The following is an 11,962-nucleotide window of genomic DNA, read 5'->3' on the forward strand; positions in this document are numbered from 1 at the left end:
ATGTGGCATATTCTGGGGATCGAACCGCTGACCCTGCCTACTGCCACAGCCTCCCACAACCCAAACCCAAAGCCGACCTAAACCCAGTTGAGATGCTTTGGAATGAGTTGGCCTGCAGAGTGAAGGAAAAGCAGCCAAAAAGTGCTGTGAGGGATCTTCTTCAAGGCTGGTGGAAATGCTCCCGGTGAGGACCTCATGAAGCTTGATGGGAAAGTGAATAGTGTGAAAAATCGTTATCGAAGCAAAATGTGGCTACCCATAATGAATCATGTATTTGATTTCAAGTGTTTGTGTTACTTCATAGTTTTGAGGCCTTCAGTTGTCTTCTACAGTTTGTAATACAGTAAAAATAAAGAAAAACTGTTGAATGAGTGGATGTCTTCAGATTCTCGTACTGTACTTCTACCCTCTGCATCTACGAAACAATAATCACTGTATTGACTGTAGCATACTGTGCATATGTTTCATTTTCAAAGTGGATGATGAGTGCAGGTGGTGGACAGGTGTAAGTGATCTGGAGAAGGCTCAGTGTGTGTGTGCGTCAGGCCGAATCTTGTGTTTGCACATATGGTCAGAGTGTCTGTACAGGCGTGCACATTCTCTGGTCACTTTTATTTTTAGAAATAAAAACCCAACTTTTCTTCGGGAAGTGGAGTTTGCACGTTTCAAGCCCCTGTTTTGTGTGCGTCCCAGGGAAGAGGAGTGCAGCGTTTCAAAACCGATTCATCATTTCGGCTGTGATCCTTAAACATGGGCTCAAGAAAAATGTCTGCGCGGGCACCGTTCTCGCAGATGCAGACACACACGCACACATTAATAACGCCACCTGCGGTCAGCACATCTCTTTGAATCTCCACCTGATCTTCTCTTCTCACCCCATAATCTCATCTTTCTCCCACAATGCACTTCCTGCCTCTTCACCTCATCCTGTTTCCTCTAAGCCGAGAACATCTCAGCCTTGCTTTGAAATCAGGAAATGAAAGAAAGTCTCAGTGCTTGGCAGAGTGAGGAACCATTCTTCCATAAACACTGTATGATAAAGGTTACAGAGTCACAGTGAGAGATAGAGCATCGCTGTTTTCAAGAAAAGGCTTATTCCCATTGGTGGATGGCTTTTTCCCACTGAGCAAAGCTCCCAGTGAATGATATGGCCTGTCTGTGTTGACAGGCTGGAGATAAGGAAGTGCCCTCAGGTATTAGTTGTCATTCCCTTTCACCAGGAAAAGAGCTGAGAGTACCAACCTTATTTCCCCCCCCCCTCTCCTCACTGGAACACCTTTTCCTCCTCTTTTGGATGAATAGAGAAATTCACAACAACAAAGCCTTCCACTCTCATTAAGTCAGCCGCAAAGCCAAGCACCACCAAGGAGCACAATATCTGAGGCAGATGAGTAATCCCCCCCGCTCAATCTAGAAGCTGGCACAGAATTTCAAATGTCCATAACAACTGTCGGAGAAGGAAGTGAGGGACACACAGACATGCACAACGCACACACACACACAAAACACACACACAAACACGCACTGTGATGAAAATAAATGTGTTATTGACCATTAGCCCACTGCAGCAGAGCAGAACTAAAATGTCCTTCATCTCAGGATGTCACACTGTGAGCGAGAGCATGTGAACGTCTGTGCCCTCAAAACCAGTATCTTCAATGGCGCAGGCGTTCACTCCGGTCACATTCTCGATTCTATTTAGCGACCTTGGCTTTTGAGATGACATTTTAATAAACGATCAGCTCGTTTGAATTGAGAAACAACCTCACGAGGATGCAGCTTAGATAGAACGTTTAAAAAAAAATTACGCAAATACGCCGCACTGTACTAATCAACTGCAGCCTACGTAGAAAAACAGGCTGTTATAGCTTCGACTCAAAGCGCCGCAATACATTTTGATACGGTATGTCCTTCTTTTGCGTATTCAGCAGCAGAACAAGAAGGTGGCTGGCGAGAAGGCCCCTGCCGTCTATTGGTAAAGCCATTTAGCTTCTGCCCACTTTGGAAATATGGAGCTGAAATGCAGCGATGAGTCAGCTGTTTTTGCCCAGGGAATGAATCATTCATCATGGCCGCCAGCGTGGTCCAGGACCGGGATGGAGGGATGGAGGGGAGGAGGGGGGTTGAAGGGAGGTCGATCAGGACCTGATGGCAAGTTCCTCTGCTGACTCCACATCCAGCTTACGAGGCTATAGAAGTAGCTGCTGGCTCCTGATGCTGCTGCGGCGGCGGCGGAGGGTGTGAGGATGTGGAGGAAAGGTGGGCCGAGCAGAACAAGTTTTTCATCATCGTTAACGGAAAGCTTCACTTACATGTTGAAGGAAACGCAGAAGATTGAAGAGTAGCCGTTTCCCCTCTTAAAGAAACAGTTCCTGGAGTCTGGCACAGACGAGATAATCCTTTCACCAGACAAGAACATTAATATCGAGCAAATTTTAAAACCCTGAATTATCTTCAGTGATGATTTTGGAAAAATATCTGGGCATGACGACTCCATTATGGTTCATTGCTCTGCGGCACAACTCTACATTTCACCATATGAAGCTACTATAACTCAGGAACAAGACCACATCCCATATACAGTATATATCCATTTCCCATCCTTACCTATAAAGGTGTCTTAACCTTCTCCATCTCTGTTCATCTCAGTTCTTAACCCCCACCCTCCCTGTCCCTCTCTTTTCTTTCTTCCTCTTCCATCTTTTATTAGAGGAACCTGGGGGACAAGGAGCTGGAGCTTCCTGAAATGCGCCCTTCCCTTTGACCCCTCTTATCCTTCTCAACCCTTCCCTCATGTCCTGTCTGCCAATAAACTTCCTTGCATCAATTAAGGTGTGGTCTTTGTTAGTGAATAGCCCACAAAATGCATTCTGGGATAGCTGGCTGTCCCAAGTTCACACGAGTTGCCTCCCAATGCGTCCTCCATAAAACGGGTGTGGCGCGAATACATGGAGACATTTGGACTGCACTCGGTTGGTACTTTGACCAACTACTTTGTGATGGCATTACACAAGTCAAGAAGAACACAAGTACAGACAAGAAAACATACTGAAAACGTCCACTGAGAGCTTAGTGTTGGGCCATATCATGTGATGTGTTATTTTCACCTTTAATAGAGAGGATCAGGCTGCAGAAGCCTTAAGGGAAATATGTGATTACAGTTGGAAAAACATTCAGTACAGGTCTCTTGCATGAAAGTTAAATTCATTTGAAGCTCAACTACCATCCAGACAATCACACACTTACTTTTCACTTTGCTATTTTAAGGACCTGCTACTTCCTGATTTGGCAGAAGGCTTTTTCAGTTAAACACAATACAACCCCATTCTGACGGATGCTGCACTAAACAGTTTGACTAGCCTGCACAGGGTCTTGACCTTAACCTCCTTCAGCGCCTTTAGAATGACTAAGAACAGTGGCTGCAATACAGACTTTATCGCACAACAGTAATGTCTGACCTCACTAATGCAATTGCGGCTGAAGGGGAGAAATCCCTAAAGAAATACCTACGAACACTCTCATTTATCCTGGGTTTCTAATGCATTTTAAGGACATCTTCTGCCGCCCTGATGTTGTATTGCCAGATATTTTTCACAGCCCTCAGACTTTGTTATGAATAATCATCTTACACAGATCCGTAAGTTTTGTACATCTGTGTGACGTTACCCAGGTTACCAGATCGTCTATGAAACACACACACATAATCCACACACACTGCATACAGTTTCCCTGATACCGCACGCTTAGCTGTGGTCAAACTATCACGGCAGAACGGCATTCTTGCTAAAAACACAAATACACCTGCAAATTCAAACAGAGTTGGACTGTACACTGATCAGGCTCAGCATTATGACCACCTTCCTAATATTGTGTAGGTCTCCCTTGTGCCTCCAATACATCTTCTCTCATCAGAGAACGGACATGGGCCTTCTGAGGGTGTCCTGTGGTGTCTGGCAACAGGATGTTGTTAGTGGGGGCCTTTGGGTCCTATGGGTTGAGGGGAGGGACCTCCGTGGATCATGCCACAGCTACTTGATCAGTTTGGGATCTCGTGAATTTGGAGGCCAGGTCAACACCTTGTGCTGTTCATGTTTTTTGAGTTGTTCCTAAACCGTTTCTGTATGTGTGTGTCTGTGACAGGCTGCATCCTGCTGGGGATGGCTGCTGCCATCAAGGAGTGTCATTGCTATGGGGTGGGGGTGCCTGGTCTGGTCTAGGTGTGTGGTACATGTCTAAGTAACATCCACATGAATGCCAAGTCAAGATTTTCCCAGAAGAACATTGAATTGTCACAAGATGGTCCATGTTATTTATGTCTTCTGCCGGTCATAATGTTTTGCCTGATTGGTGTATATTTGCCAGTTACCACAATGTTGGCCATGCCTTTTGCAAGGTCCATATAGAGAGCCGATTTGTCACTACTAGTATCCTATGTACGATCAGCCTGACGGTATTTGTAACATCTGCCTGAGTAATGTGCAGCACTTTTCTCTTTCAAGAATCCCATTGTCCTCTGAAGAACTTGTCTGCTGTGGTGTGCCTCGGATCGGCGTTGTCTTTTCTCCGGAGAGAACGAGAGTGAGACAGCGAGGGAGCGAGCTTAGTTACATCCTGGTAGGACAACCTCACCCAGAGGGCTGGGGAGAAGACGGGAAGAGAGGGGAGGGGAGTCAACAGCAAAAAGGAAAAGAGAGCCGAAGAAAAGAGACACAGCATATTAGGGAATATGAGGAGAGCAAAAGAGCAGAGTCGAGCTTAGGAGAGGCATCAAGTGACCTCCTCCCTCTCCATTGTTAAAGAACATAAGAGTGAGGCTGGCCAGAGGCCACCAAAGGGGTAGAATACATTAGAAACCAGCCAGAAAGAGAGAGGAAGAACGAGTGAGATAGAAGTAGCGAGGCCTCACGCTTTTTGTATAGTCACAGCAAATATCAATACTGGCTGGGCTAATAATGCTTTTTATGCAGGCTGAGCTCTGTAATTGTGTCACAGGTCAAGTTGATTGTGTAAACTGGGCCAAGAGTGTGTGTGTGTGTGTGTTTGTGCCTGTGTGTCTGTGTTAGACGAAAATATTACAGATGTGGTAGCTTCCAAAGGAAGGAGTTTGCCAGGGGAGGAAGTGGACAGCGACGAAGAACGAGGACCAGATTTACGAGAATTATGAGAACAGGAACAGGAAGTGGATCATGACACGAAGGAAATCCCTGGAGAGGACGGGGAAACAGGTGGCGGCACCATGTGATCGAGACAGATCAACATGTGGAGTTCAGACTCAGAGTTCAGAGGAGTGATGCTTCTAGGATCAGCAGATGTGCTATATTGTTGTCTTCAACAATCAACCAGTCTCAGCATCAATCCTCTGTCTTCATGACCTGAAGGTGAATCATTTCATTTTGTCCCAGATGTTTGGTTCTTGACAAGAATTGCTCCAAATTGTGAATATCCAGCAAAGAAACCAGAGTTTGTATCCATATACAGACATGTATTTCATGTTATTAACAGTAACAGTAACAGTGACTTTAATGAGGCAGATGTTCAGATCTTTTTTTACTGTATCATGAACGTTGTGAATCGTCTGGAGCTTCTAAACTGAGCTTGAAAGTGATTAAGAATCCTTTGGGATATTAAACACTTTTGTAGTTACTATTTAAAGATGCTGCAGAAAACAAGATGAAGGCCTTTGCAAAATTGTTCAACATAAATGTGATGATAGGGTTGCAGCGCTATAAATGAAAATAAAAACACATGCTAAACTCCAGTATTATCCCTCCAATCCTGCTCCGTTTTTTGTAAATCAGCGACTGAAAACATCCTCAAATCCTTGCGCCGCAATCTGGTTCTAATCTGCCTCCTCCTACACCAAGGACAAGCTCCAACATGATGCGTGCGCTGATCAGCGGGTGAATGGCTGTCAGCTGCCCTCCACGAAGGAGCTGCATGATGCCGGGGTGACCAGACAAAAAAAAAAAAAAAAAGAAAAAGAAAAAAAGAAAAGAAAAAGGGCAGGAGGCAATGCCACCGAGCCTGCACACCCAGGCAACCATCTGCTCTGGAAGCCTGTTAGAGGCAGTAGCTGCTCTTCAAAGGCCCCTATGGAACTGTCTGTAAACCTACCAGGGTTACTGTTAACATGTTACTTACTGTAAACTGGGGCTTGTTTGCACAGTGTCACAGTGAAAATCCCATGCAGTGTGTGCACGGTCTGCGATGCTCACAAGTTTCTGTAGAGCATTTCATGCATCTTATCCTATTCAGACTTTCTTGTCATACTTTCTGCAAGAAATCATATCTGGCTTTAACGTGGCTTTTATCAACATGACAAACTCACCATGCTGCCACTGATACATTCTATGGAAGGAATACAGCTTAATTATTTTACTGCTAAAGATACTAGAACTGCATGACCTCTGCATTATCAATCTTTTTTAAGGCTTTGCTCCACTTTCTTGAGCTCCTGGTGATCAGACGTGCATTATAGGAGTCACTACATGTAGAGATAATAAGAAAAACGAACAAGTGCCAACACATTTTTAGACAACATAAACAATCTCTATAATTACTATAATCTGTCCACTTTACCCAAACATCATTTGTCTCATCAGTGACATAAAATAATGCTTCGCCCATCAAAGCTTGAATCTCTCTGCGTTTTTTTCCACCACACCAGAGGGAGCCCCTGTCACTGCTGTGCCACGTTGTGTCCCCCATGCACTTTCCCGCCGCCTTATCCCTTATGATGAATTAACGCTGGGTGATGATGATGGATATCGCCGTGCCAAGGTAACTGCCATTATGGAGCGGTGATTGAGGACCGGTCAACCGGAGCTGCTGTTTATACTGTCTCCCCTGGTGTAAAGTGCTGGTGTGGGGCCCGCGCGATGACAAGGGTCATTAGCTAGGAGAAGGTCACCGGTGTTAAGCTTATACACTTAAATGTGATCAAGACTAATATGCAGCAGGAAGAGGTGAACTGTCATAGCTCCCATGTGAAATGTGTTCAGTGATAAGGAAAAAAAAACAAAACACACAAAAATGTAATGATTTATTTGAACCTATTCTATTTATTTAGAATTCATAAGCAGCACATAAACTATACAGTATGTGCACTATAATGTAGTGATATAAATACAAGTTTATAATGTGTTTATAAGGTCTGGACCAATGCCCAGCTGACACATCTGCACTTGTATGAGAGGTAATGACTCTTCACACCAGCAGGTGGCAGTAGTCTTAGTCCATCTTCAAAAGGAAAAACCGGTAATGCTACTATCACCTGGGAGGCTACGAAACAAGGAAGAGCCACAAACCGTCATGCAGAGCTGGTCTCTCCTGAATCATGCTGATCGTTTGTTATGCCAGGGGTTTAAGGAAGGAAATTTACATACATCCGGCACTTGGACGCAATGATGACCTGGTTAGATTTTAGTGCTCAGAGGTCTAAGGTCACCACGACTTCCCAAAGCACATTTTAATAAACAAATAATATACACAAACGTCTATGGGAGTCTGGTGCATTCACTTCCTCTTCCTCTGACTGAAAACCGGGACAGGGAGCCAAAGGTTCCTCTGGAAGTCCACCACAAACTCATTGCTTTTGCTGATCCTGCGCTTTAGGTGATGGTGGTTGTTGCGCCACGTGATATGAAGCTCTCAATCAGTCCTCTGTTCTCCTCAGTGCAAACAAGTCTCGCTGGAAATGATTCACTGGAGTCATTCACTGCCTGTGTCGTACGAGTGTGGACAGACATGTATGCAAAGTGCAACTTGACTGGTTGACAGAGGGAGCGAGGCAGTGATTCTAGTTTTACTACAAACAAATGGGATTAAATAGTAATCGCTGAAACGAGGCAAAACACGCTTTTTTTAGGAGCATTTTAGATTCCTCACAGTTTGCTGTGATCGCATCGTTGCACAATATCAACCAGGTTTCATGAGGTCATCCCCAGGAATGGTTTTTGGTATTAACAGATGAGACTTGTCCAAAAATTTTAAGTGTTTTGGTCAAAGTGTTTGAGGCCATCTGTTGTGTAGTGCCTAGTCATTGTTTATATATAGCTAATAAAATTTAAAAATTTCCTTGAACGATTCATTTAGACTCTTTTCAGCAGGGGAACTCCAAAATTCCTCTCTGTTCAGATGATAGGTTCATTAGCTTTACCATATTCAGAAAGTTAAGCCCACATCAATGCTTCCCAGCAGCAGAGACATCTCAACGCGAGCGGTTCGGAAGAGGCTGCATGAATCAGGCCTTCACTTGCTGAAGGACGTGTCATGGAAACTCTTGTGTTTGAGAGTTGATGATACTCAGGAGACTGAAAGAGTCAGTGCGATGAATCAGATCCAGTTCAAGTATTTCCGTCACTCTCGAAGAGGGCCTCTTTTTATACAGTTGACTTTACAAAAGAATGAATATCGCAGAAGAAGAGACCTGCCAAGAAACAAATGGACATTAGACCAGTGGAAAACTGAACTATCGTCTAATAAACCCAAAAGTGAGATTTTGGATTTCGACCACTGTCTCTTTGTGAGAAGGTGAACAGATGGTGGTGTCCGTGTTGAAAAGGTATTCAGACTGCAGTCATCATTACCAGCAAAAACATGCTGCAGCCATTAACATCTGGTGTGTGCTAAGTAGGACCACCATTTATTTATTTCCCCCCCAGCTGTACAATGAGCCAAAACACAACTTCAGGCTGGATTCTCGCACATCACATGACCTGACCTCAAATATAACCCTGCCTAACCCAACGGAGGTGGTTTTGGATGAGTTTGGCGTGAAGGCGACACAGCCGACAAGTGCTCAGCACATGTGGGAGCTCCTTCAAGGCCGGTGGACGAGCTCCAGCTGACGAATTTGTGAAGCTGGTTGAGAAGAATTAAGAGTTTGCAAATCTGTCATGAAAGCAAACGGTGGCAACAGTCGGTAAAAACAAAGACAAAGCATTGAGGAAGTATTGACTCGTATTGTATATATGAATCTTTCAGTGTGAAACAGCAGCATTGGGATGTTCAACGTGTATCGACAGATTTGATAGACAATGAAAAGTAAAGAGTGAGGGGGAGGGACGTGTGCCCATGGCTGAGGAGGATTAAGCAAACTCCCCAAACCACAAACTGCTCCCCAGGCACCTTGCATGGATGCCCTCTGCTCCAAGTCTGCACACTTGGTCGAGTTGTGCGTGTATACTGTACATAAATGGCAAATAAATTGTGTTTTTAATGATTTTGAACATGCATAGTTTCCTGTGAATCTCTCATGAGAGTACAGCTATCTTTAAACCAATACACAAACAGAATCAAATGCACTCCATAAGTATAATCAGAAACCAGGTTTGATTTGTTGAAAGGACTATAACTTATTTCTTTTGGACCCTTCGGTCACATCTTGTGTTTTTTTGTCAGTGGATTGAGTTTACCCATTTGCCATAAAGAAATGTGTGTGTATTAAACCCTTAAAAAACTGATAGCTTTGAATTTATGCTACTTGCAATGCTATATTGTCTCTGATTCGTTATCTTTTACGAATAAACAAAGTTTCGACTGTGCAGACGCTGAACTGAAAGTTGGCTGACAAGTACGTCTTCTTGAAATAAACTCTGTTAACCTTGCAGTCTTTTCAGGAAATGCAACTGAGTGTCATGTCTGGAGAAAGAGAGAGGAAACGCTGCTATCACAAGTTGTGGCCAGTGTTTGAAAATGATAATCATCACACGTCGACATGTATGAGCGTCTCAGAAGCAGAAAGCATGTATGTACCGTGTGCCAGCTGCTCGGGATCAAAGGAGCGGGGTTATTGTGTGAAGTATGAAAGAACTATAAAAGGCCTCACCTTCCGGAGCGGTAAAGAACAACACAGAATCAATGTTTTAATTTATTCTTCTTCATTTGGGCCGTCAGCCAAGAATTGTGAGGGTGCTTTTTAAACTTCTTATTTCCTTCTTTGGTGGCACTGTCGCTACTTGTTACGGCCAGGTATGCCTTAAGTTATTCTGTTCAGAACAGGTTAGACGACTCGCTGGCTTCACGCAGCATGCGTGCCAGTGCCATTTCCCACGTTCTCTGGTCGGTATTGGCCTAACCGTTCATTTTCAGTTTGGTCCCCACATTCAGTCATGGCCAGCCCTTCGAGGTATAGGCTCTATTTGCTGCCAGACATGTTTTAATTACTTAGTTTGACCTTGCGCACCTTGTAGCTCCATTGACATCAGCAAACAGAAATGACACATTTTTACACCCTGTAGAGTTCAGCTTTAATAAACTTCTGAACATCCACACCTTTGAGTTGTTCTTATTTCAGCTTTCTTTTCAGTTATCGGTGCTGGAGCACTATTTTGCCAGGGACAAATGGTGACCTCTGTCGTCTTTATAGCTAATTATCCGATTCATCACAACTGAACTGGAGGTTATATAACTCGCCAGTTTAAATAACATCAAGACTAGCTCGAGAGGTCAGGGAGAGCCAAGATGGCGACTGTCAGACCCATAGACTGTATAAAGATGAATGACCGAACAGCTCCTCAAAAGTGAAGCCAAAGCAAGTAGAGCTCCCCCTGGTGCCCGACTGCAGTATAGGTCTGCATAAGCTCCGCCCCCTCTATGTTAGTGGATGGGACGAATTAAAACACAAAAGTACACATCAAATAAGGATGGTCATTTTAGGTAGTTAATGTAATTCTGATGAACTTTCAAGTGTCAATTTTTTGGATAAGTTTCGTTTTATAATAGTTACGGCGACTAACAGTTGCCATGCCTACAGCTCCTTAAAGAGTTGTAAAAATACATTTTAAAAAATAAGTACAGTGTATAATCCAACATTTCCTTGTAACTGCTGGAGGTAGAGCAGAGCGCAGAGTTAATTAAACAAAAACGCGAGACGTGGCGTAAGTGTGGTGGGGGTCATCGATATCATGGTCCCACATGGCTCCACCCTCGGATCATACTGCTCAGACTCTGGTTCCAAACTCGCAAGATGGCGCCCCCCGTATACCCAGGAAAATGCAAGGCAGTGGAGACACATTGTCCTTATTTACACAGTCTATGGTAAGACCCACCCCCACAATGAGGTTGTAAATGGCTCATCAGAAATCCTGTGAGTGAAGTCACAAAGGGTTTGTTCATCATTAGATACGATCAATGCTCTGGCCTGAGCAGGGCTCGTAGATGTGAAATGATTCGGTGTAAATGTACGTAAGCCACATCCAAGTGAAAAAATAACTTCAGCCCTGCTGTTTAATAAGCTAAATGTTGTATTAGGAAACTATAACAACACAAATCGTAGCCTATCCAGCTTCTGCATGGAACTCAGATGTCATCCGTACGTTAAGTATCAGCTCAAGGAAGTACAATCCATCAAACTTTAGCATCATAACAACAACACAAGCCTAAATCACAGACTCTACACTCCAATTCAAAAAGCAGTAAGGCACTGTAAAATGTTTTTTCAATTGCCTAAAACAAGAAGAAGTAACAATCTAGACTCACTACAACTACTAATTGTCACAAAACCATCAAACTCTTATCTTAGTTGTGTTTATTTTTGGGCGTTTTCTTATCGTACCTTGCACAGAGGAACAAATTCAAGAAGAGGGAATTAGAGATTGTTATTTCTGTTTGATTATATTAGTTTTGTGGATACTTTAGTTTTGTTCAAATTGTTAAAAGTCTTTAAATTGATAGACCAGCTGTCCTGTTTCATTGTATTTACAGCTAGTTGGTAATCTTTGGTTCAGTCTAGTTATGGTAGTCTGAATTTAGTTCTGTTTAGCTGACTCTTTATACCTGAAATCTCGACCCCTGACGTCTGCGTACTACTCAGTCAATCTAACAGGGTAAGAAGATAAAATGTTTAACTCGTGGTGAAACCAGAGCTTAAAATCCCATAAACAAAGATTAGCCACATTGAGCGCACAGAGCGGCACTGTGTCAAGGTCAGAAATGGGCCTAACGTTAAGCTAACGTAGCT

This window comes from Chelon labrosus (assembly GCF_963514085.1).
Source record: "Chelon labrosus genome assembly, chromosome: 22".
NCBI lineage: Eukaryota > Metazoa > Chordata > Actinopteri > Mugiliformes > Mugilidae > Chelon > Chelon labrosus.